This window comes from Gorilla gorilla, chromosome 15 (assembly GCF_029281585.2).
Source record: "Gorilla gorilla gorilla isolate KB3781 chromosome 15, NHGRI_mGorGor1-v2.1_pri, whole genome shotgun sequence".
Taxonomy (NCBI): domain Eukaryota; kingdom Metazoa; phylum Chordata; class Mammalia; order Primates; family Hominidae; genus Gorilla; species Gorilla gorilla.
This window is the reverse complement of record NC_073239.2, coordinates 73,465,871-73,487,205: the sequence shown is the minus strand read 5'-3', so window position 1 is coordinate 73,487,205 and position 21,335 is coordinate 73,465,871.

Sequence of the window (21,335 nt, the reverse complement as noted above, 5' to 3'; positions counted from 1 at the left end):
CAGGTGTGAGCCACTGAGCCCAGCCCTTTTCTCTACTTTTATACATTCTATAAACATTTACTGGGTGCTTACTATGAGTGAGGGATCTACTGGAGCTGGGCCCAGGAAGATTACTAGAAAATGGCAGTGTTTCCCATGGAGGTGCTTTCCAGTGGAGAGGTCATGGTACATGGAAAACAGTAGGCAGACAAACCAGAGTCAGGTAGCTCCAGTGTCTAGCTCCAGCTGGAGTTAGAACTAGCTGCATGACCTTGACGCATGATTCAGCTTCTCTGAGCCCCACTTTTCTCCTTCGTAAAATGAAGATATCTACCCAAATGCTTATAACATTGTGGCAAGAATGAACTGAAAATATTCATACAACAATTAGTGCAATGCCTGGCAAATGGTTATTAGTTAATAAATAATAGCAAATGCTGTTGTTATTATTATATAAAGTACTCAGCAAAGTACATGTTGTGAATTAGACACCCAATAAATATTTACTCCCTTCTTCAGAAGTGGTGAAGTGGGAGAAATTTGTTCTGGCACATTCTCTCTTCTGTGCCCGTTTTCCTCCCTGGTAAGGCTTCTCCCCGCTATGCTTCCGTGTCTTCTGTATAAAGCACCTATTATCAGGGACATAAATCTAAAATTTCTCCAGGCTGAAAAAATGTGAGTAAATAACTGACATGTGAAATGAAACTCTAAAAGTAGATGTATAGCCACCAGTCTGTGGATAGAGAAGCCTTCTGCTTTTATTAGGTGCCAGGCACCAGAGATATCAAAAAACCTCTGTCCTCTGACTCTAATTACTGGTGGGGTTGTGATATAGAAAAATAAGCAAAACCAAAACAAAAAAGACTTTTGGGGTTCAATATTCTGTAGCAGGCATTTACTAAATTATTTTTCCAATCAGAGATAGTTTTCTCTCTAAGATAAATTTCTGTGATAGTTGGAAAAACAAAAGTAAATATATTTTAAAATATATAAATATATTATGTTTACAATAATGGTAATATTTGCATATGTTGTGTATGTACATAACATGGATTTTCTCATTACATCCCTTAAAAATTCTACGTAGTTAACCTGTTTGCATTTTACAATGTTCAGATGAGAAAACTGAGGCCTGAGAGGCTAAATAACGAATTGCTTATGCCGGGATTGAAAGCTCCTTTGAAATGAATACAAAGATGGTATTCTTTACCCTACAGTGTTATGGAATCCTTTCTCACAAAGTTGGGCTTCAATAAACTATATGCAGTTAAATGCAATTTTTATTTTATTATGGGTTTATAGGTGGACTTTTTCTTTACAGTTACTTTTATCAGTAAAGCAAATCACACATATAAATTTGTTGGGAGCGGCTGATGACTCTGGGCTACCTCTGGCTTACATAGAGTTCACCACTAGCATGGCTGGGTGAATGGACGTGTGCACAACCAGCGCAAAAGAACCTGGGCAGCTTCCTCGTGTGTCCCACTTTGTTCTGCCCACAGGTATCTGCCCAAGGCCTCATATCTGACATGCACGCAGAAAACAGCACCGTGGAAGCAGGTTTTTGCTTTCATATTTTTAATTAAGTAATTAAGTTACTAAGCAATTAACTAATTAACTAATTGGATCTTGTACTTTTTTTGACACTATTTATTATTGATTAGGGCCTAGGCTGTAGGAAGTTACTTGTAATTTGTCTTTCAGAAGGCTAGATTCTTTTTAATTATGTTACCTATTTTGGTGTCTTGAATGAGAGAAATAAAAAACTCTACCTTGTTTGGGTTGCTCATAGCTCAAGGGATTGTGGCTGGCAATGTCTCCTGAGCTGAAGGCCCAATTCTACAACAGTCTTCAGGGTGCTTGGTAGGACTTAGTGAGGAATACAAGGGCCTAGCTTTCGGGGGTTACTAGCCTCCAGTAATCTTTCCCTCATGGACAACATACCTCATTGCAATGTGGGGTTTTCCTTTAATACATTCAATTCAGTCTCTCTCTCTGTCCCTGAGGTAGCACCTAGGGGCAAGTGAAGTGGAAAGCAGCTTCCGTAAAGGCACTGGGATAGGAAGGTGCCAGGTTTGTTTGGAGTATGGGAAATAGTTCGGAAGGGGAATCAATGAGAAGATGTAGCTGAAGGTTAAAATGAAATGATAGATTGGGGCTTCATTATGTGTCTTGATTATCAGGCTAAGATATCTGGATATCGGGTAGCAGCAGGGAGCTGTTGGAGGTGTTTAAGACATAAAGTCATCAATGAGCTCTGAGTTTTGGATCACATAGGCAGCAGAGTGGAGGAGGGGGGAAGTCCGGGGGTCTGGAGGCAGAAAGACCCACTGGAACTCGAGTCTGATAGATCACCTTAGACACAACAAAAACCTGGTTTAGAGATCACACAATATTCATTGTGAGAAACAAACTCACCAATCCAAATCCAAGGAATGGACTCAGAGACCTGAGAATAGCGAAAGTGAGACTTTTAATGACGGTCTTGCAAGATCGAGTGTCTGATGGGCAGGCACACCCAGGACAATTACAACAAGCAATTTATCCCCTAGTGCGCAGGTCCCTCACAGGTTCTGGTTTCTCGTAGGCTGAGTACTATGGGGTCACAATCTTCCTGGACGTCGCCTATTGGTTGTTGGGTTGGGGCTTTAGGTGTTTTCTTTAGGGTTGCCTTGCTGCAACCTAGTCAGCTCAGGGGATTTTAAAGTATTTGACTTACGACCTAAGTAGCTGCGCAGGCTGATAAGAACAGACAAAAGCAAGCTATTTTGCTTGCTTTTTTGCTGGTAAATTTTTATCTTAGACTAAACTTCTTTGGTTCGGGTGAGGGCAACTAAGGGTAGAGGGCCCCACAAGCAGTCCTCAGCTCTCCAAGCAGGGGCCTAGTATATCCTGTTTTTTCTGTAGTTTGCTGACATAAGCCTATTTAAGGCACTTTGTCTTGGAAATGGACCACTATATACATTATTTCCTTCTTTCAAAAAGAGGAAAGGACACACATTCAAAAGAGGTTTTGGCAGTGGAATGATTCAGGTCGGGGTAGAGAGACAGTCCACTGATCACTGCATATAGATTAAGGATCAAGAAGAAGGCTCAAGGATAGCCCAGAGTTTCTAGGCCAGATGTGACCATCAGACTTCATCTCAAATGCCAAGAGGATTCTGGGGTGGAGAACTGGCTGGGTGGTCCTGTTGCAGGCACAGCAAGAACAGTGGCAGCACACTGGCAAGGTATTTGTCACCCCATCCATGGAGCAGGCCTTTGTTTTTGAATCAAATTCATGTTAGTGCCTAATAATAACTTGATTGGTCACCATCAGCATGATTGCTGAAGACCAGAAGATGTGGAATAAGATAATACACATCACCTGCAAAGCTGACCTAAACCAGCATACATCAGCTGCAAAGCTGACCCAAAAAGTAAGCACCATGAGATTCTAAAAATATTAACAAAAAAAGAAAAATTATGGAGAGCTACAACTAAACATTTTTGGACAATGTAAACGTAGGAGGGCTAGGAGACAAGCCCAAATTCTTCCAAATATGTTTGAAAAATTGACTATAAAACTCTCTTAAAAAAAGTATAGACACATGCTGATGCTTTGTTTCCTCACCTTGTGGGTGAGGAAGGGAATGCTGCCCTATGGTTCTGGAGAGAGCTGAATATATGACGCTGGACACTCAGTAGGTGAGACTGACAGCAGTTATTAGTCCCATATACTCACACTCAAATACTTAGGGAGGAAGATGCTGTGTGACAGCCGGGGCCATGCAGGGGTTGCACTCAGGAGCAAGGTGAAGCAGCAGAGACTGTGGAAGGCTGGTGTTGTAGTAACAAGATGGGGAGATGACTCCTGGTTCTCACGGGAGGATGTAACTGGCTTGTTTGGATAATTCCACAGGCTGGCAGGGAAATGGCTCATTAGGTTGAGAACCAGGTGGGGAGTGGCTGCTCTGGCTATCAGGGGAACTAGCTGGGTAGGGAGCCATTCCTACTCTTTTGGGAAGAGAGCAGAGGAAATTGCATTTAAGTTTTGGGAGTCCTCATGAATCTCAATGATGTCAAGACAGCACAGGACATTTTAATATGTTAGCCACTGGCTACATGTGGCTGTTAAACTCATGAAATGTGGCTAGTCTGAACTGAGATACGCTGCAAGTATAAAATACACACCAGATTTTAAAGACCTAGTATGAAAAAAAGTCATGAAATTTTTTACAATTACTTGTTGGAATGATATTTTAGGTATATTTTTCAGTTAAGAAAAATATATTATTGAAATTATTTTTACCTATATATTTCTGTTTAAAAACATGACTACAGGAAGATTTAAAATTACACATATGGCTCATATTTATGGTTTGCATTATGTTTCTGTTGGACAACAATGGCATTGACCTTCCTCTAGAAAAATGGGAAATTCAAAATATTCAGGAACAGTTGGTTAAAATCTTTTTTTTTTTTTTTTTTTTTTTTTTGAGACAGAGTCTCGCTTTGTTGCCAGGCTAGAGTGCAATGGCGTGATCTCGGCTCACTGCAACCTCTGCCTCCCAGGAGAATTCAAGCAATTCTCCTGCCTCAGCTTCCCGAGTAGCTGGGACTACAGGCATGTGCCACCACGCCCAGCTAATTTTTGTATTTTTAGTAGAGACAGGGTTTCACCATGTTGGCCAGGATGGTCTCTATCTCTTGACCTCATGATCCACCCACCTCAGCCTCCCAAAGTGCTGGGATTACAGGTGTGAGCCCTGCACCAAGCCGGTTAAAATCTTTGTAGCATGAAAACCTCTACTTAACTGACCAAGAGAGCTCATTATAGCTACTTATTCTACTTATCACTCCTCAAACAGGCCCCTCACAAACAGGTGGAGTATTTTCGTGGTCCTGACTGCATCTCAGCCTTCATTTACTACATTCCAAATTGGCTTAACTGAAGTTCAGAAAAAGAGATTTCACCATCAAGTTTTTGAACCGCCTTATGGCAAAGCACCAGAAGGGGCCTCAGGTAGGGCAGGAATCCCGGAAGGAATCCCGTCCCTTTCTTCTGTGATGTGCATGGCAGAAGATGCTCTAAATCTTACACAGGATAAATCTCTAAGCCCCTATACCTTGACTATGCTGGCCAAAAATATCAGCAGGCTTCAAATAACATGAATTAACAGGTTAAAGAAATGAACAACAAATGAGTATTTTGTCTACTAAACTGAAGGCCAAATGCATGTAACACTAAACAAATTGGAATTAGCACAGTTTTACACACTCAGAAAAAAACTGACTAAAAAAGGAGTGGCCAGGCAGTGGGAAGCTCAGTGTTTGGAGGCAAAAACTGTGCATCCAAAGAATGTTTCTGTTTTCTCATTGAAATGCTCTATTAGATGCTAATTTTGCCGTTTGCTGGTGTGATAACCACTCAGGAATCAAATGCAGCCACGGGATTTGGTTTCACTATAAACAAAGCAACAACTTGCTCTCCAGGTGTTAGAAACACTGAGCATGCATTAGCCATAAGCAGAGAAATCTCCTAAAGTCAGAGCAGAGGGACACAGTTTTTAGATACTATTTATGGACCATCCTAACTAGGTAAGGGTCTGTAAAGCTGAGCTCAGCCTGTTAGTTTCCACTCCAATATGGCCTTAACACCTTGCCCAGAAGACAGTGCCACCTCAAGGTAAGTTTGGGTCTGCTCTTTAAGTTTCCCCCCCAAAAAGACTCATTTTATTCTGCATAATAATAATCATTATATATTATTAATAATAATCTCCAATTATTACTGTGAGCCAAGCACCGGGCTAGGAGTTATACATATACCAACTAGGCTTTACAGCAAAGCTTCAAAGTTGGTAAAGAGTAGATACACATTTCACACATGAGGAAAATGAAGTTCTGAGACATCATTAACTTATCATCAGAAATGACTTTGGCTGAAAATAACAGAAAACCTGACAATTGGTGGCTTAAGGAAGTTGGCCTTTATTTGGCTCATGCAACAAGAGCTCATGAGGAGGCCATCTAGGGTTGCTGTATTGGATCAAAGATCCCAGGGTCCCAGGCTTTTTGTGTCTTTCCACTCTGTGCTTCAGAGTATGTTGGGTTTTGTCCTTGGATTCATCATTGCCATATGGCTGCTACACCTCTAGCAGGAAGAAGCAAAGACAGAGTGGCAAAGAAACCTGACAGCTTAGGCTGCTTCTCTTAATTAAAGCTTCCCCACAATCCCATCCAGCATCTCATTGGCCAGAACCTGTCTCATGGCTACTCGTTTGCAGGAAAGGCCAGGAACCAGTATTTTTATCTGGACAAAGAACCCAAAGCAGGATTATTTTAGCAAGGAGCAAAGGGAGAATGATTAGGCAAGTAACTATAGGATCTATCACTTTGGGATGGTTTCATCTTAAAGGCTTTGCAGGCTCCAAAGGACCCTATCTTATTAATCATATTCCCAGTGACTAGCACATAGTAGCCACCCAAGGCACCAGGTTGAAATCCCACCAAATAGAGAAGTTTGAGTATCCTCCTATGTAAACACCTTCCTTGTAATTTCCTCTGGATGACAGCAAATGCTGCACAATTGGCTACAGTTCAGTTGCACACCATTAAAGTCTCTGCTTAGGGACACTGAGAAAAAAAAAAAAAAAGCAGGGATGCTAAGCCTTACTGCTTTGCTAAGTGGTTTTTAAAAGGTTTGGAGACTATTTACATGAAAAGATTTCTCCAACAGCTAGATACAGAAAACAATTCCAAGACTACTCTTGTCTCTCCGTCTATCTAAGCTTTTACTAATATGTTTTTAGCCCCTAAGACCTGCCTCAAATCCTTTGCCTTTAAGCAGCAAGTTATTGGCACTAAGCTTCACATTTTTGCTAAACTCACATTTTCTCCTTAGGAGACATGGATGCTACTAGATACGGGATATTTTTGTAATTGGAAAACAAATGAGTGATTGGCATGAGCCTGTCTGTATACACATGCGGAGGAAAAGTTTTTTGAGGACAACAGCTGATGAGGTAGACTGCAAATTGCAGAGCTAAGGAAGGAGCCAAGAAGACATCATAAACATGACGTTCTTCTAGGATAGCATCAGGATCCCTCATAAGGAAACCCTTGTGGAGTGAGATTTTCTAGGGAAGTCCCAATTTTCAATATTCTGTCCCATTGCAGCCCAAATGTTTGATGATGTGTCTGAACTGTCATGTGTGAAATACTTGCCTTTATCTATAAGCTTCTGGCAATCATTTTCTATTACAATGATTTAAACCTCCTTGGATTAAACTTCGGTGAGAGATTCTTAGTTTGGCCATTCCCTCTTCTCTATCTTTTCCTGTTGCTTTTCTGTTCTTTATAATAAGTTTCCAGGGTGAAACTCACATTTCTAGGCCAAGGCACTTGTGTAGTTCAGACCACAGGGCTTGGTGTGCTCATGAGGCCAGTTTTTAAAATTGGGAAGCTGCTCGGAATTGCTAATGATTAACAAACACACACATGAAGTCCATTTTCTCTGAAATAATTGCACCTGATTATAGATATACTCATCAAATGGATGTAGTGATAGCTTTACACTAAAATAAAATGAGCAAAAATTTGAAAAAGAATTATCTTACTTTTTAAGTGTTTAAACCTTGCAGATACATTTGACTTTTATCATATAAATAGCAAACATTTCATTCAATTCTATAGGCTGCTTGGCTATTCACTAGGACTATCACAGCCATTATAGCAATATAATAGTTGTACTAATGTATGCCCACTGGCCAACTATATTCATTTTTGTGTTTGCTTCTGACCTCATCCAAATGATGTTATTTTAAATTGAAAGATGCCCACTGTTTTAGTTCATTCCTGCTGCTATAACAAAATACCTTAGAATGAGGAATTTATAAATAATAGAAATCAGTTTCTCACAGTTCTGGAGGCTGGAAAGTCCAAAATCAAGGTGCCAGCAGAGTCAGTGTCAGCTAAGAGCTCACTCTCTGCTTCCAAGATGGCACCTTCTTACTGTGTTCTCAGATGTTCTCAGGTTGAAACAGATGGAACAGCCAGGCAGCTTTTTGATGCCTCTTTTATAAGGGCATTTTCCCATTCACAAGGGCACTTCAGGATGGTCTCATCCCAAAACCCATGCTTACATCTTATGAATTAATGACTTCCCCAAAGGTCCCACCTCTTAATACTATTCCCTTGGGAATTAAGTTTGAATATGAATTTTGGAGGGACAACACCATTCAAGCCATAGCACCTGCCTTGTCTTCATATAGGGCACAGGAAGTGCCATTTGACTTATTTTGCGATAAGCTAATACAATTTTGGTTTTGTTTTTATTTTGTTTTTTTCCCATCTCCCCTTCCCAAAAGCTCTGGCATGAGGGAACTTTAACTAAAATCCGTATTTTAAAAGATACTACAGCGAGTGTGGCTTTTTTTTTTTTTTTTTTTTTTTCCCAAGGGTCTGCTGAAAATTGCAACAGACAAGACTAAAAAGGGCAGGTAATCAGTGCTTTGTCTCATCTTCTGGCTTGTCAGTTCCAAATTTTCAGTCCGACAAACACCAGTTTGGGGTGCTTTTTTAAGCCAGTACATGGCTGATGGTTTCTGGAAACTCTCTCTAGTCAGAACCACACTATCTCAACACACCCTCATCCATAATCCTGGGGTGGGCTCAAAAGCGACTAGGCTGTGTGAAATGTGTTCATTTCCTATTGACTGGTTGTGTACTTCCCTTGTGTTAATCCCCTGTTAATGGACACTTTCTTTGAGCCAGCTGAGATCGGAGTCGTGTTGTCTTTGTGATTCCAGCAGATTTTATTACTTGGATATCTTTGTTTTCATTATTTTGAGATTTTGGGATTTTGTCTGTTTCATTGATATTGATTCTCTCAGTTAGAGATGGCCCAGCCTCCCACTGTTTCTGTTTGTGTTTGATCTACAAACAGTGGGAGGGAATCCTCAGGCTGCAAATGTTTTGGTTCTATGCTTCAACTGAGAAAGGCACGGTAAGAGCCATTAGCAGCTTTCTCAACTGAAAACAGATGAATGTGGCTTTAAAACCTAGGTGGGAGACTTGTATTTTGTCATGTAAACTACCTCAGGCCATTGTTCTGGGACATTCATTTTACAGGGCAATGTGGAATTTTGAAGAGCCCTGACAATCACTTTCTGTGAAATCCAAAGAAAAATACAATTCCTTATTTTGGTTATTAACTGTGCCTCTTTCTAGCTGTGTGACTTTGGACAAGTCATTTTGCCCCTCTGAGTCTCAGTTTCCTTATCTCTAAAATGAAGATACTAGACCAGATGATCTTCAATCTCATTGATTAAGCCAGGGGAAGAAAGCAACAATTCCTTAGCTGCTACTATACACTCAGGTATTTAAATATTTTATTTCAATAATGTATAGTTATTTGACTTAGTGACAACCCTGTGGGTAAGTACTATCATCCCATTGTGCAGGTGAAAGAACTGAGTTAAAACATAAGTCTGTGTTCTCGCTATATCCATCAATACCGAGATACAGTTCACTATATAACTGCTTCATATGGGGAAATGTACCTTCTCTCCTCATTAAGTTTATGAGCACCTAGAAAGGAAAGGCCACATCTGCCAGACATCTACCCCAGGCTTGGTCTTAAATAAGTGCTTGTTGAATTGGGTTACTTAGTAATTTATGGTATGTGAGGATAAGATGCCCTTTTGGCAATGCCCCATGCAAATGGATGATGACCCTGCAAATACACTAGTTGTGTGTGGTTGCATCCAGGTACCAGGCTGACTTCAGATGGCAATTACAAGAACTCTGACAGGCTTCTAGGTGTCTATTGTCTTGTCATCCAACTAACTGCCACAAAGATGCTTCTTTTCACTCAGGATCCCTCTTCAGGTAATGCACCTTTTCACTTATGTATCTGCTAAGAAAGGTTAAAAACTGACTAAACAAAGAAGTAAATTTAAAAAAATGTTTAAGTATCAGCAGTCAAGAGATTTAAAAAGCTGCAACATGATGAAAATATTTTATAATTGCATAATTAAAGAACTAACCTAAATTGGCTAGGCGTTTTATAATAGTTATAATAAGACTGCTATTTCAGAAGGAAGCATGCTTTCAAGCATCCCCCTTTATAATCAAGCAGCAGCCTGGGCTGGACAGCCCTGTCTTTGCAGAGAACCTGAACCTTTTTACTCAGAGGTAGAGGAACTGATGGTCAGGTCCAGGCTAAGAAAAGAGGACTTAGTAACTTGGATCCCTTTCAAACTGATACTGTTTACATTTTTGCTAACTATGTAGGAATGGCTGAAGGCTTAAGAAGGGAAGGCTGGAGAACACCAACTCCTGGTGACAATTAAGTTTTGGCCCCCAACTTTTCATTTTGGCCCAGCAAAACAAAATTCCTGTGATTAAGTGTTTGTGCTTCTTAGAAGACAATTTAGCAGTAGTTCATTGCCCTTCATAGCATGCCCTTTGGGGATGCTTACTTAAAGCTTCATACTTGGCCAGGTGCAGCAGCTAACGCCTGTAATCCCAGCACTTTGAGAGGCTGAGGTGGGCAGATCACAAGGTCAAGAGATCGAGACCATCCTGGCCAACATGGTGTAACCCTATCTCTACTAAAACTACAAAAATTAGCTGGGCATGGTGGCACACACCTGTAGTCCCAGCTATTCAGGAGGCTGAGGCAGGAGAATCATTTGAACCCGGGAGGCGGAGGTTGCAGTGAGCCGAGATCATGCCACTGCACTCCAACCTGGTAACAAAGCGAGAATCTGTCTCAAAAAAAAAAAAAAAAAAAAAAAAAAGCTTCATACTTAGAGCTGTTTAATTAAGAATTCCTTCCAACCTGTTGCATATCTTTACCTGAAAAGGGGGTCTAGTTTCTCCATCTCCTAACAGTTCTAGAGACACTTTGGCAGGGTCTTGAGCAGCTGCTTTACTGAGCCACCCTTTAGTGCAGCTCAGGATAGGATGATGTGGTTTGGTGCTCTTCTGCCCCGACCTACCCTTCCCTGGACTGACTTGTCGGGATGCTTGAAGACTCTACCATCAGAATTTCTCAGATGACGGTGTCCTAGAAGTCATTCTCAATCCTGAGGACACATCAGAATCCCTTGAGGAGTTAAAAAAGTCCTCAATGCCCAGGCTGTGCCCCAGGCTAATAAAATATCAGAATCTCTGGGGAGGTGAGACCAAGCAGGCATCATTTTGAAAGCTTCCCCAGGTGATTCCAATGTACAGCTAAGTTTGAGAACCATGGCTTTGGAAGGACTCTGTTAAATTACAAGGCTGTTACCTGGAATCTGCAATATATTTATCTGTTACCACTTGTTGAAAATTATGGCTAATTCATCTTTTTCTGCAGAGGTCTGAAGAAATATATTTTTTCCTTTGTAAAAAGAGGGGTAGATTATTTAATAGATGGTGCTGGGAAAACTGGCCAGCCACATGTAGGAGGATGAAACTGGATCCCTATCTCTTTCCTTATTAAAAAAAAAAAAAAAAAACTCAAGATGAGTCAAAGACTTAAATCTAAGACCTGAAACCATGAAAATTCTAGAAAATAACCTTGAAAAAACCTTTCTGGACATTGGCCTAGGCAAATAATTCATGACTAAAGCCCCAAAAGCAAATGCAATAAAAACAAAAATAAATAAATGGCACATGATTAAACTAAAAATCTTCTGCACAGCAAAAGAAATAATCATCAGAGTAAACAGACAACCCACAGAATGGGAAAAAATGTTTGCAAACTATGCATTTGACAAAGGACTAGTATCCAGAATCTACAAGGACTCAAATCAGCAAGAAAAAAGGACAAATAGGCCAGATACAGTGGCTCACACCTGTAATCCAAGCACTTTGGGAGGCCGAGACAGGTAAATCACCTGAGGTTAGGAGTTCGAGAACAGCAACGGGCAACATGGTGAAACCCCGCCTCTTCTAAAAATACAACAATTAGCCAGACGTGGTGGTGTGCGCCTATAATCCCAGCTACTCGGCAGGCTGAGGCCGGAGAACCAAAAAAATAAAGGAAAGAAAGAAAAGAAAGAAAGAAAAGAAAGGAAAGGAAAGGAAAGAAAGGAAAGAGAAAACGAAACCAAATAATTCCATCAAAAAGTGGGCAAATGGCATGAATAGACATTTCTCAAAAGAAGATAACAAATGGCCTACGAACATGTAAAAATGCACAACATCACTAATGATCAGGGAAATGCAAATTCAAAATGCAATAAGATACCACCTTACTTCTACAAGAATGACCATTATGTAAAAGTCAAAAAACAATAGATGTTGCTGTGGATGTGGTAAAAAGGGAATGGGTATACATTGCTGGTGGGAATATAAATTAGTACAACCTCTATGGAAAACAGTGTAGAGATTCCTTAAAGAACTAAAAGTAGATCTACCATTCAATCAAGCAATCCCACTATTAGATATCTAGCCAAAAGAAGTCATTACATGAAGACACATGCACGTCTGTTTATTGAGCACAATTCATAATTGCAAAGATATGGAACCAACCTAAATGCCCATCAACCAATGAGTGGATTAAGAATATACGGTATATATACACCATGGAATACTCAGTCATAAAAAGGAACAAAATAATGTCTTTTGCAGCAACTTAGATGGAGCTGGAGGTCATTATTCTAAGTGAAGTAACTCATGAATGGAAAACCAAATACCATATGTTCTCACTTACAGGTAGGAGCTAAGCTATGGGTATGAAAGGCATACAGAGTGATAAAATGGACTTTGGAGAGTTAGAAGGGGGAGGGTAAGAGGAGATGTGGGACAAAAAACTACATATTGGGTATAACATACACTACTTGGGTGCATTAGAATTTTAGAAGTCACCACCATATAATTGAACCATGTAACCAAAAACCACTTGTTCCCCAAAAGCTGTTGAAATAATATAACATATATAAATAACATAACACATATGTATGTATGAAACATAATGTATTTGGTTTTCCATTCCTGAGTTACTTCACTTAGAAGAATGGCCTCCAGCTCCACCTAAGTTGGATATATATATATATATGTATGTGTATGTGTGTACACACACACACAAACACACACACACACACACATTCTTTTTTTTTAAGAGCATACAAAGGAGCGTTAGAAGCCAGGGTGGAGGTAGCCACTTCGAGCCTTGAAGTTGTAGTGATGTCTGCTCTCTGAAGATGAATGTGTGGCTGACTCTGCCCTGTAGAAGCAACTACGGAAAAGCTGCCTTGTGGAGGGCAAGGACAGAAACAGGAGACTGGGACAAGGGGCAGAAGAGGGCTCTGAGTCACAGTTTCCATCTAGAACCCTCATTGGAGAGCAGAGCCCTCAGCATGGCCCATATCATCCCAGCTTCCCCACGAGGAGCTCAACCCTTCCTTTGATGGAAGAAGCTGCCCATTGTCCTATTTGAAGGCCTTTCCATTCCTCTGCTCTGCCCTGCCCTGCCCTGTCTGCATCACATTCTCCTCCAACATATTAACTTGGTCTTTCATTTATTAAACTTTTATTGAATATCTATAATATACTAGGTTGTCTACTGGGTCCTATAGCGGTGATTTCCTTACTAAAATGTGCATTAGAATTAGCTGCAAAATATGTTTACAAAAGTGTATTTCTACCCCAGTTCCTTATTAAAAATGAAGACTTCCAGCACTCACTCTCATACATTTGATTCAGTAGAGCTGGGTGTGGGTGGGAATCTGTGTTTTTAAACATGGCCCCCATACAATTCTGATGCAGGTGGTCTGAGAACTCCAATCTGAGATGCTGTTCCAGGGGTTATATATAGAGAAGAGTCAGATGGAGTCCTTGACCTCAAGGAGAAAGACAACAACACGTTGTAACAAAGAGCGGCAGGAGCCACAGGGCAGGATCAAAGCATATGGTGCTCCAGCCTGGGAGTCAATAGGAACTGGTCTAGCCCGTGCTCCACTCACCACTCTTGTACTCTCTCATCTTCACTAGAAATGTGCCAAATAGACCAGTCACAGCCTTGACAGAGGGGTACCCTAATACTAGAGTAAGATCCATAGCACATGACTTGTTCCCCAACTAGTCACATCTGGGAAGTTTGGTGCTTGGTTTCTTCTGCCATATCCCTTCTTGTCTATCTGGAAAATTCCATCAACTGTATAACATTTAATTAAATATGTCACCCTCTGGGCAAAGTCTTGATCCTTCTAAAGCCCAGTTGGTGTATCCCTTGGGCTCTCGTGACAGTGTGTGCTTGCCTCTATTTGCTTGTCTCATGCTGTATGTCTCAGTGTGGCCCCTAGATCAGGCAGTGCCTGTCAATCTCAGTATCACCAGTGCTTCACTGGGGGCAGGTATATGGCAGATGCTCAATCAGTCTTTATCGAATGGATTCCTAAAGGCAAGAAGAGGCAGCCAGTGAACTTCTTCACATAATAGGAACATCCTGAACAGTAAGAGTGCGATGAGAAGACACTTCCCCTTCTCTAGCATACCATGCATGATTTTCCCCACACTCCAAGAATGGTGGGGAACAATGGAATATGAGCTTCCTACTATGAGGAACTCTGCATCCAGCAAGCTGATGAATGCCCTTTGTCCAGAGCTCACAGTCCCAAAGACATCTGGGGCAAAGGCAGAGCAAAGAATTCATGTGTAACAGATAGAAATATCTCAGATAGTGCTTCCTGCATACAAGGCCCTATGCTAAGCACTTACACTAGCAACTGACACATTGTCTCCATTTAATGATGAGGGAACTGAGGTACAGAGCGCTCAGTTAACTTACCCAAGAATGTAAGTGGCAGCACTGTGATTCAAACTCAGGCAGTCTGGCTCCAGAGCCCATGTTCTTAATCATTGTGCTCTAGTGGTTCTCTATAATACTGGAAAGTACTCATTTTACGGCAGAAGAAGTGGGGGAGAAGGTCATCATCATGCAAGACTCACTGATTTCATTGTATTAGGTTTTTGTATCACTCAAAATCATTTAATCCCATTTGCCAATCCAGTGCAGCCATGACTCAGCATCGTCTTCAGGTATTTAATGCTACCCCCAAATCTATATTAATTCACTAAGTTGGGACTTTTAGAATTCAAATTTTTGCTTACCTCTTCAATTGCTGCACGAGAAAGCAAATTGACCATGCAGAATCCTTTCCATTACTTCGTGTGATTTTATAAAATAAATTATTTTAGTTATTTAAGCTTAAATAATTTTCAGTGGTAATTGCTTAATGCTGTCCACCAAGCTTACTTTTTCCTACTCCTTTCATTGCTTCAAGGTACTCATTGAAGAGGATTTAAAATTATTGCTTAGAACGCTCTTTCCCTTAACCAAGAGTAAAGGGCATTATATATCCAACAGACTAACTCACCTTTTCCACTTAACTTTTCAGAAAAGTTGCCCCGTGCTTAACATTTGCAAGCCGCAGAATAAAGGGAGAAGCTTAGATATTGATGATGTCTTTGGGAATCAATGCAAGAGAGCTCAGGGGAAACTGGCAGAGGCACAACACTGGAGGAAAAAGCCTTAGGAAAGTCAGAAAAGAGATGTTCTTCCTAAATTAGCCATGGCTGGCAGTGGAATAGGGACAGGGGCAATGGAAAATACCTGGATGGGTGGCCTAATGCCAGAGCCTGCAGCAGACAGCTGCTCCCACCCACTGCCCAAACTGTGGGCATTCTCTTGCATCAACAACCAAAAATCAGAGATGGGAGCCTTTGCGTTTGTCAGGAATCGTGCACTAACGCTGATGAATTTCTTTTGTGATGAGTTAGGGAAGGAAGGAAGAAACGAGAAAGAGGGAGGAAGAAAGGAAGGAGGAATACCCAACATAGAAAAAACAAACACCAGCACTCAAAGGTGGCAGAAAGAAATGGCAACCTGCCTAGATTCTACATTTAATCACTTGACTTCTATACTTTTGCAACAAATAGATGGCAATTTATATTACTTTCTTTTCATTTTTAGGGTTGAAAAATAAGAGACCATTGATTTCTTGTCTAGAAAACTTCTGGGAATAGAGCGGTAGGACACAGACGGTTTGGGACTCCCCTGCGAAGCACAGTAAGATAAAACTTGCCAAAGCTTTCTAAACTTGCCTCCTTGAAGCAGACAAAACTTTTCATGGCTGGTGGGAAGATGGTGGTGGCGACAGGAGTGTAAGTACTTTACAAACAAAATTCTAGTGCAGAAATTACAGGCTGAATCTCTCCAAGGATCCATCCACCCCAATATGTATGTAGTCTCATAATATCTTCAAGGAAACTTGGAAGGTATAAGCATAAAAGTTGCCTTCTCTAAAATTGTTCTCATAGATTAGGAATGCTTCCCTGGGACAAGAATGCTATTTACCTCCAATATTCTCTTTTTTTTTTAATTAAAAAAAATCCTAACTTTTAGCTAGACATGTCATCTAGTCAAAAGAATATGCTCTTCAATCTCCCCTGAAGTTAGGCATAGCCAAATGATTACAGTCTGGCCAATGATATATAAAAAGACATGTTGTGTGCAACTTTTGGGAAGTGCCCTCAAAGGGAGAGGGTGCACTCTTCTTTTCTTGGACATGATGCCTGGGAATTGAGCAGCCACTGTGGAACACAACACAAATGATGGCAGGGCAGCAAGCTAGCATATCTAGTCCCTGATGACCATGGAGCGCTGTATCAGCCCTGGATTGCCTTCCCTTGACTTATTTTTTTTTTAAATAAATGTTATAGTGCGTATTTGAGATTTACAACATGATGTTATGGTCTTGACTACTATTATGTGTGAAAGAAAAATACTTCCATCTCGTTTAAGCCTTTGTTTGTTTAGTCCATGCTATTGCATGCAGCCAAAGCTAAACAGATACAGCTCCTTTTTGTAGTTCATTACAGTTCTGTTATCTATTAAGTTACTAAAATTTTTTTAGGAGAGAAAAGCTGCGACAGATTTTCTCAGAGACCTAGAACTTAGAAAATTATTGATATACTGAGATATAGTTAATAGCCCCCCTTTTGTACAAAAACCTATAAAACAACAACAAAACACACTTAAATTGAATGGCCAAAGAAATAAGGCATAAAAAATGAGAAAAAGCCTAAGTAAAAGAAGTTTCCTGAGGAGGAAAATGATTTGACAGTTTTAAATTCTTCTTTCTCCTCTCAGAAGTTCTCTAAAACACAAACCCAGACTGACTTTCTGATGCTTGATAATAAACATGGCACATTAACTCACCTTCAGGTTCTCAGCAATCGCTAGTGCTGGCACTAATTCTCTTATTTCATGACTTAAAAAACCAATTCAAGGCAGCAGCCATTTCCTATTTCACTAAGTGGATTGGAGCCCTCAGCTGGTGCATATCACACTGTAAGACATGTGAAAAACTGATACCCACAACATAAATCACCATTCCTTTCTCTCCTGAGACCAGGAACATGATCCAATATCTACATAAGGGCTGTCAGAAACATACCAGTTCAGTGCAAGAAAAATAATCTAACACCGCTTCCCAGACACAAAATGTTATTGTTCAAAACATTTTTTAAAAGCACTTTACACCTTTCTTCAAGCAGTTAACTAAAAGCAGTTAGCTAATTAACTGGCTAGTCCCCAACAGTGGACTCTTCAAAAGAAATCCAACACAATTGTCAACATCGTTGACATTTCTTTAGAAAGATGATTTGTGTATAGGATATAATTTTCCAGCAAAGAGTCTTGGGGTCGGTCAACAGGATCAGTGAAACCTGGTTTACTCCTCTATAAGGCAAAGGGCATTTCATTCTGATCATGAGTAAGTAGTTCTAGTGTTGGAAATAACAAGTGTGGTTTGGATGACTTATGCCATTTTGTGAGAATAAAAGTAGACTTGGGCTTAGATCCAGCAGGAAGTTAAAAAAAAATAGCAGCTAATGTTTGGTTTTAAATTTGTGCTTATCTATCTTTCTAGATCAGTCATGGTGAATATATGGCACTTTATTCACTCTGCTTCCCTTGAACGCCCCTGGAAAACATTGTTCATCTGGACTCCTGCTTACTGAGTCCAGATGTAATTTCAGGATACTTCTCAACACAGCATGCTAATTACTTACTACCAAGCGATTGGCTTCGACATGTAAATTAATATTGGTTAGCTCTGCTCCGATGCTTGAAAGTTTGGTGAAAGTTATTTTATCCAATGCAACTGGGCAGTGACTCAAGGCCTTACTGTTGCATATGACTCTGCTGAAGCTCCAGTCATTGCACTGGCTTAAAACAGGGCCATATTACCTCATGCATGATTTCCACTTTCAGTCTCTTTCAAGTGAAGTAAAAACCTAAAGACACCTGTAAAGCAACCTAAGTTCAGAATCCTTTTGAAGTTTTTTATGATTTTCCCACAAGCTTTAACTTTACTTTGTCCATACCTAGTACATCTGCAATATCTTTTTAGGGCTCACCTTTATCAGGTTTTACAAAGGTATTCAACTTGGTTTTCATAAAAACAACTCTTTGTGAGCTCACATTTCATCAGCTTATGTAATATTTAATAAAATTGCATAATTAAAACAACCAGGTGTGAACAGGTTTGGGAACTGTATTAGTCCATTCTCACACTGCTAATAAAGATATACCCAAGACTAGGTAATTTATAAAGGAAAGAGTTTAATTGACTCACAGCTCAGCATGGCTCAGGAGGTCTCAGGAAACCTACAATCATGGTGTAAGGGGAAGCAAACATGTCCTTCACACAGCAGCAGCAAAGAGAAGTGCAGAGTGAAGCAGGGGGTGGGGGAGAGGGGAAAAGCCCCTTATAAAACCATCATATCTCGTGAGAACTCACTGACTATCACGAGAACAGCATGAGGGTAACGGCCCTCATGATTCAATTACCTCCCGCTGGGTCCCTCCCACGGCACATGGACATTACGGGAACTACAGTTCAAGATGAGATTTAGGTGGGGACACAGCCAAACCATATCAGAAACAATCCTAGCTGAATCTCAGGAGGCATACAGCAAACGAGGGGGAGCAGAACGCATGAGCATAGGCACTGATGCTGAGCTTTCAGCTTGCCGGACCCTCAATCGAAAATGTTCTACAGCTGGAAGGGAGTGTGGGTGGATCCTGAGTCAGTTAAATGGAGGTCAGCTGGAGATGCCACTGCCAGGCAGAAGCTGCTAATTCTCACCACAGATAATACTATGAGTCATGAATGTGATGACATCATGAATGTAAGAATAAGCTTCATTGCTTTTTTTTTTGCTTTTTGTAAAATTGTGGTAAAATGTTTATCATAAAAGTTACAATTTTAACCCTTTTTGAGGGTGTGACCCAGTGGCATTAAGTACAGTCACATTGCTGTGTAACCATCACCACTATCCATCTCTAGAACTTTCTCATCATCCCAAACTGATATTCTATCCCTCTTAAATGCTAACTCCCCATCCTCTCCTCCCACCAGCCCCTGGCAACCACCATTCTACTTTTTATCTCTATGAATTTGGTGATCCCGGGAACCTCATACGGGTGCAACATATATCTATCCTTTTGTGTCTGACTTATTTCACTGAGCATCGTGTCTTCAAGGTTTATTCATGTTGTCTCACTGGCTTTTAGATGGCTTTCCCTAGACACTTTCCTCCTCAGACCATACCATCATAGCCCTGAGTCTGCCATACACTCACGTGGTTGCCTTTCTTCCTTTAGCCTCCTGGACAGTGGCAATCATCAGCCCCCCAAGTGTGAGTGCCAGTGCCTTTCTTGGAGCTGAAAGCCTTTCATGGTGGGCGTTTCATGAAGACCACCCCACAGGTCCCCAGACACAGTTTGTGGGCCTCATTTCGTCCTTCCCAAGGTTCCAGGATTTTCCAATGCCTATTAAATCTTCTGTAACAATCCATTCAAATACACAAGTTTGGCTATTCAAATTACTTTTTCCAAAAGTACTTTAAAATGCATTAAGTTATTAATTGCCTGCTGGCACTTTAATCAAATGGGAAAATTGACATAGCCAGAGGCATGTATTTTTGTGGAAAGAAAATTTATTTAAGAAGAAACAGCAGCTCTTACTGCTTAATTTAAACTGAGAAAACTGTGGAAAATCAACTGCTATGGAAAATTAATAAAACATTTCCAGCTGCAAACAGTGACTAATTGTACAAGATGAAGACTGCCCGGAATTAATAACTTGCAGTCTTCTGTGTGAAGAACCCCCCACCACTTCAATTTACTGGGAGATTAAATTACTTCTAAGTTTGCCATATTAAAACAGAACATGAATAAAATGTTAGTGAACGCACATCTATTATTTACTGTCTGTGATATGGATATAATTATTTCCAAACAACTACAATGTGACTTGACCAGTAATATTTAAATGACTCTTTTAGCAAGAGAATCTACTGCAACATTTTTTTGCATGAAGAAAAAAATTCTTCTTTTACTTCTAAAGTAATAAAATGATGCATAGTGGAGTTCTACAAATGGTGTGTCCCTGTCCCCAGTGGACTGAAATGTGCTCAGTGTCCCAGCTTATACCTTTTCTTCTCTGAATCAAGTATTGCTTTAGGGAAGCATGTGCAGAAGGAAATCTTAGCTGCTCCTTCATGAGCCATGACCTTAAATGGAAGCTGATCCCACTGCCCACAGGAAACCACGGTAGATGCTTAAAGGCTTCTCCTGGTGCCTGGTATGACCATGAGCACATGTGCCTAACAGGAGGTGCCTTAATGGGAGGCAGAAGGGAGGGCCAGACTTTTTCCCAAGGAAATAGGACTCATACACAGGGGATATACATCATCACAAGCCCCCTCAGCCTTATGTCTCCAAGTTTGCTCAAGACATTGCATTGTCTCATACGCCCTGGTTTCCTTGGCAATAACACGAACATTCAATAACATAAACAAATCATGTTACTTTTCTGACTTTGCTGCCAAGATGGAATTATTCTCTTGCCCCGGAAAGCCACCAGGAAGGTCTGTCCGTTTTCCTAGTGCACTCAAACTCTCTGAGACCCTGAGAAGCAAGATGTTATAAGAGGACATCCGGCCGGGTGATGTGGCTCACACCCGTAATCCCAGCACTTTGGGAGGCCGAAGTGGGTGGATCATGAGGTCAGGAGATCGAGACCATCCTGGCTAATGCGGTGAAACCCTGTCTCTACTAAAAATCCAAAAAAAAAAAAAAAAAAAGAGGACATCCTTCAAGAAGGAAAGATCTATTCAAGAGTGAGACATAAGAAAAAGAAATTCAGAAAACTAAGAGCTCTGTTTGCTCAGGGTGATGGGATGTTTTTGGTTTGTTTAGTTTTTGTTTGTTTGTAAAATTTTCAGAATTAGAAAATAACTCCAGAAATCAAAAGGAAATGAGCTATTTTGATTGATGTGTTTGTAGAGGAGAGATATCAAAGATGGAGATT